The following is a 6,328-nucleotide window of genomic DNA, read 5'->3' as shown; positions in this document are numbered from 1 at the left end:
ATATTTTGTTGTTGTTGATGTTGTTTTGTTTTTTTTTTTGGAAACAAAAAGCTAAATATGTATTCAAGCCAGTAGCTGCTGGTTTTATGCTCGAAGGGCAAATATCATGAAACTAGCTAAAAGCCTACCTTCTTTTTATAAAAAAAAATATTTTAAAAATAAATAAATGTATGTATGTGTGTGTGTGTGGAAGATTGCGTCTATGAAATAAAGACTCACACTGAATATCATAGTGCATATTACAAACATACAAACAAACAGCCATAATGACTGTTGGAAAGACCAAAAGACAGACTTACATACACACACACATCCCCACATATATACATGTGTGTGTGTATATCTTTGTATGTACAGGGTGGGATAAAAAAATACGGCAACAAAGTCAAACGCCATAATTTTTAAATATTTTTTTTACATATTTCCATACCCTCCACCATAGTATGGAGGGTATATTAAGTTTGTCATTTCGAAATATACATTTTAGACCCCACAAAATATTGATATTCTTGATCAGCATAAAATTCTATGTCGATTTAGCGATGTCCGTCCGTCTATGGAAATCACTCAAGCTTGCGAACGAATTGAAGTAGATTGATAAAATTTTACCCAAATGTATGTTATGTCTGCAGGTCTTTTGGTATTGAAAATGGGCCATGTAACTTTATGTTTTGGTATAGCCTCCATATAATGGTACCTCCCGATATTTGGTATTTTGGTGATTTTAGCGACATTATTCAGCGGGATTATTTCAAATTTGGTATTTAAAGTTCGTAATGGATACTACAGCCTAAGACAGAAAATTGTTTGTGCAGGTCCACGTCTTCGTTGAGCCCCCATATAACGCACCTTTCGATATTCCGTATTTTTATGATTTTAGCGACATTAATAGTAATGGATGTCATAGCCTATGGCAGAAAATTGTCTGTGCTGGTCCACGTCTTCGTATTGCCCTCATGTAACGGTACCTCCCGATATACGGTATTTTGATGATTTTAGCGACATTATTCATCGGAATTATTTCAAATTTTGTATTTGAAGTTCCTAACAGATGTCATAGCCTATGGCAGAAAATTATTCGTGCTGGTCCACGACTTCGTATAGCCCCCATATAAACCTTCCATTTTTGGTTTTTTGAAGATTTTAGCGACATTATTTACCGGAATTGTTTTAAATATGGAATTTGAAGTTCGTAATAGATACTACAGCCTAAGACAAAAAATTGTCTGTACAGGTCTACGTCTTCATATAGCCCCCATATAACGGCTCCTTCCCATATTCGGTATTTTCGTGATTTAAGCGACATTATTCATCGGAATTGTTTCAAATTTGGTATTTGAAGTTCGTAATGGATGTCATAGCCTATGGCAGAAAATTGTCTGTACAGGTCCACGCCTTCGTATAGCCCCCATATAACGGTACCTTCCGATATTCGGAACTTTGATGATTTTAGCTACATTATTCACCGATTTTTTCATAAGTTTCGCATTTGAATATTGTAATGGCTTATGACAAATGTTACCTATGCAGGTCCATGTCGTCGTATAGACCCTAATATAACAGCTACATTCGGTACATTTAAGATTTTAACAGAATTTTTAACGGATTTTATTGTTTTTGAGAATTGACAAATTCGTTTCAAATTGCGGAGGGTTTTCTAAGTTCGGCCCGGCCGAACTTACAGCTTTTTTTTCTATTTTTTTTTAATTTAATTGAATGAAAAGTCGGAAATAGCATCAAATTTCAGAATAAGTTTAGATTTGTTCGAATTGGTCACCTTTGGCAGGAATTATGGCATTCAAACGGCCAATGAAACCGTCACACGTTGCCCAAATGTGGCTCTGCCGTGTTTTGGCCCATTCCCGGCGAAGCGCTTGCTTGAGGTGATCGACACTTTGATATTTTTTTAGTGCCAACCTTGCTTTCCGAAATACTCCAGACACAATAGTCCAACGGATTGGTATCCGGAGATTTTGGTGGCCATTGTGTGCTGGAAATGAAGCGGGGAAACCCATTTTGTAACCATTTTGGGTGGCGCGTGTTGAGATGCGAGTCCTGTTGGAATGTTCAAGGTCCTACCCTGTACACCACAAGGTGGTCAGGGTATTATGTCTTTGTGCATTTGTTTGTAACAGGCAAAAGGAAACGAGATAGACTCATAGTTCTTTTTGATGATCTGCATAGAATCACATTCTGAGTCGATTTTATGCATGTCCGTCCGTCCGTCCATCCGTCCGTCTGTTCGTCTGTCCTTGTATTTTTGTAAACAAAGTACAGTTCGCATTTATTACCCGATCCAGATGAAATTTTGCACAAACCATTTGTTTGGCCCAAGGACGAACCCTATTGAAATTGGAGATAATCGGTAAAAATTTAGATATAGCTCCCATATATGCCTTCATCCGATTTGCCTTTTATTGTACACCAAATGTGTAATATCCGACCGAATAGTATGGAATTTTGCACATACAACCAAATTAGGCCTGAAAATAAGTATGCAAAATTTGATCGAAATCGGTTCAGATATAGCTATAGCTCCCATACATATATTGTTCATCCGATTTGTTATTTTAGTCCTCCGCAGCCGTAATATGCACTCTGTAACAACAATATTTGGGGAAATATATCAAATACAGTTCAGAAATACCTTTGTTAAAATTTTATCGAGATCGGTTCGGATTTGGATATATCTCCCATATATCGTCCATATACATATACATCGTCCGATTTACTTTTTATTGTGCACCAAACGTCTAACATTTGCCCAAATGGAATGAAATTTGGCACTTATGAGCGAATTGAGTCGAGAAGCTAGTATGTCAAATTTGGTGAAGATCGGTTCGGATATAGCTATAGCTCCAATATATATTGTTCATCCGATTTGTTATATTTGTTACCCACAGCCGTAATTTGCACTCCGTAACAACGATATCCAGAGAAATATATAAAATACAGCTCAGAAATACCTTTGTTAAAATTTTATCGAGATCGCTTTGGATTTGGATATATCTCCCATATATATATAACTTCGTCCGATTTACCTTTTATTGTGCACCAAACGTCTAATATTTGCCCAAATGGAATGCAATTTGGCACTTATGAGCGAATTGAGTCTAGAAGCTAGTATGTCAAATTTGTTGAAGATCGGTTCAGATATAGCTATAGCTCCCATATATATTGTTCATCCGAATTGTTATATTTGTTAGCCACAGCCGTAATTTGCACTGCGTAACAACGATATTCAGGGAAATATATGAAATACAGCTCAGAAATATATTTGCCAAATTTTATCGAAATCGGTTCAGATTTGGATATGGCTCCCATATATAACTTCGTCCGATTTACCTTTTATTGTGCACCAAACGTCTAATATTTGCCCAAATGGAATGAAATTTGTCATCTACGACCAAATTGAGTCTAGAAGCTAGTATGCCAAATTTGTTGAAGATCGGTTTAGATATAGCTATAGCTCCCATATATACTGTTCTTCCGATTTGTTATATTTGTTACCCACAGCCGTAATATGCACTCCGTAACAACCATATTCAGGGAAATATATCAAATACAGCTCAGAAATAGCCTTGCCAAATTTTATCAAGATCGTTTCGGATTTGGATATATCTCCCATATATAACTTCGTCCGATTTACCTTTTATTGTGCACCAAACGTCTAATATTTGTTCAAATGTGATGGAATTTGGCACTTATGAGCGAATTGAGTCTAGAAGTTAGTATGTCAAATTTGGTGAGGATCGGTTCAGATATAGCCATAGCTCCCATATATATTGTTCATCCGATTTGTTATATTTGTTAACCACAGACGTAATATGCACTGGGTAACAACGATATTCAGGGAAATATATGAAATACAGCTCAGAAATATCTTTGCCAAATTTTACTGAGATCGATTCCGATTTGGATGTAGCTCCCATATATAACTTCGTCCGATTTACCTTTTATTGTGCACCACACGTCTAATATTTACCCAAATGGAATGAAATTTGGCATCTACGACCAAATTGAGTCTAGAAGCTAGTATGCCAAATTTGTTAAAGATCGGTTCATATATAGCCATAGCTCCCACATATATTGTTCATCCGATTTGTTATTTTAGTCCTCTGCAACCTTATTATGCCCTCCGTAACAACGATATTCAGGGAAATATATGAAATACAGCTCAGAAATATCTTTGCCAAATTTTATCAAGATCGGTTCAGATTTGGACATTGCTCCCATATATAACTTCGTCCGATTTACCTTTTATTGTGCACCAAACGTCTAATATTTGTCCAAATGGAATGAAATTCGGCACTTATGAGCGAATTGAGTCTAGAAGTTAGTATGTCAAATTTGTTGAAGATCGGTTCAGATATAGCTATAGCTCCCATATATATTGTTCGTCCGATTTGTTATTTTTGTCCTCCGCAGCCGTAATATGCACTCTGAAACAACAATATTTGGGGAAATATATCAAATACCGCTCAGAAATATCTTTGCCAAATTTTATCAAGATCGGTTCAGATTTGGACATTGCGTCCATATATAACTTCGTCCGATTTACCTTTTATTGTGCACCAAACGTCTAATATTTGCCCAAATGGAATGAAATTTGGCACTTATGAACGAATTGAGTCTAGAAGCTAGTATGTCAAATTTGGTGAAGATCGGTTCAGATATAGCTATATCTCCCATATATACTGTTCATCCGATTTGTTATATTTTTTACCCACAGCCGTAATATGGACTCTGTAACAACAATATTTGGGGAAATATATCAAATGCAGCTCAGAAATATCTTTGCCAAATTTTATCAAGATCGATTCGGATTTGGATATATCTCCCACATAAAACTTCGTCCGATTTACCTTTTATTGTGCACCAAACGTCTAATATTTGCCCAAATGGGATGGAATTCGGCACATGCGACCTAATTGAATATAGAAGCTAGTATGCCAAATTTGGTGAAGATCGGTTTAGATATAGCTATAGCTCCTATATATATTGTTCATCCGATTTGTTATTTTTGTCCTCCGCAGCCGTAATATGCATTGTGTAACAAGAATATTTGGGGAAATATATCAAATACCGTTCAGAAATATCTTTGCCAAATTTTATCAAGATCGGTTCGGATTTAGATATATCTCTCCCATATATATAACTTCGTCCGATTTACCTTTTATTGTGCACCAAACGTCTAATATTTACCCAAATGGAATGAAATTTGGCATCTACGACCAAAATGAGTCTAGAAGCTAGTATGCCAAATTTGATCGAAATCAGTTCAGATATAGCTATAGCTCCCATATATATTGTTCATCCGATTTGTTATTTTTGTCCTCCGCAGCCGTAATATGCATTGTGTAACAACAATATTTGGGGAAATATATCAAATACAGTTGAGAAATATCTTTGCCAAATTTTATCAAGATCGGTTCAGATAGGGTAGGGTATCATAAAGTCGGCCCCGCCCGACTTTAAGCCTTTCTTTACTCTTTTTTTTCTGAAAAATTCTCACCAAATAGCTTTTGATACCCTGGTAAATAATATAATGAGCTATCGCTGGAATAATTTCGAAGAGCTGTGCGGAAGAGTGTCTTAGAAATGCCAGCAGTCTGAAGTTGTTTGCAGTTTTTTTTTTTCAGCTCACCCTGTATATGTGTACAACAAAGCATTGAAGTGTTGCTAAATTTTACTTCCCAAAAAAAGCTTTTTCTTTTTTTCTACCAAATGATGAAGAAACAAAAACAAGTTTTGACCACCTTCACTTTAGCATAAAACCGTACACAACATAGTTTTCAAATCTTCGCCGCTATGGCCATCGTTGTTGTTGTTGTTGTTCGGGGGGTTTTGTTTTTCTTTGGAAGTGTTTTTTCTTCTTCGCTTGTTTTTTGTTTTGATTACTCATAAGCTACGACAATCTTATCAACGATGAGTATTGTGCTATATGCTTGCTAACCGCCCCCTCAGCCAGCCCCCCCTCCCCATTTCGTCTGGCATTCACCGCTCGATTAAAAATTTTAAATGTGTTGCGCTTGCGCACATGAAATTTGTGAGTGTGTGTGGAATATTTTGTTGTTTTTACAAAAAAAAAATAAAAAAAACAGAGCTAACGTGCCAAGCTCTGTTTTTTTTATTTTTCTAACTCTTCTCTAACTCTTCTTCAATGACAATCTTCCATCAACGTTAGAAACAAAAACAAAACCAAAAACAAAAAAAATTATAGCATAACTATGTGTGACGGCGACTTTTGCTGGTTTTTTGTGAATAACAACGTTTGACTCGAGGTTAAAATATATTTCTTCTTCTTCTTTCCCCTTCCCCCCGCTTT

This window comes from Musca domestica, unplaced genomic scaffold, assembly GCF_030504385.1.
Source record: "Musca domestica strain aabys unplaced genomic scaffold, Musca_domestica.polishedcontigs.V.1.1 37, whole genome shotgun sequence".
NCBI classification, from domain to species: Eukaryota; Metazoa; Arthropoda; class Insecta; order Diptera; family Muscidae; genus Musca; species Musca domestica.
Note: the sequence above shows the minus strand (reverse complement) of the source record.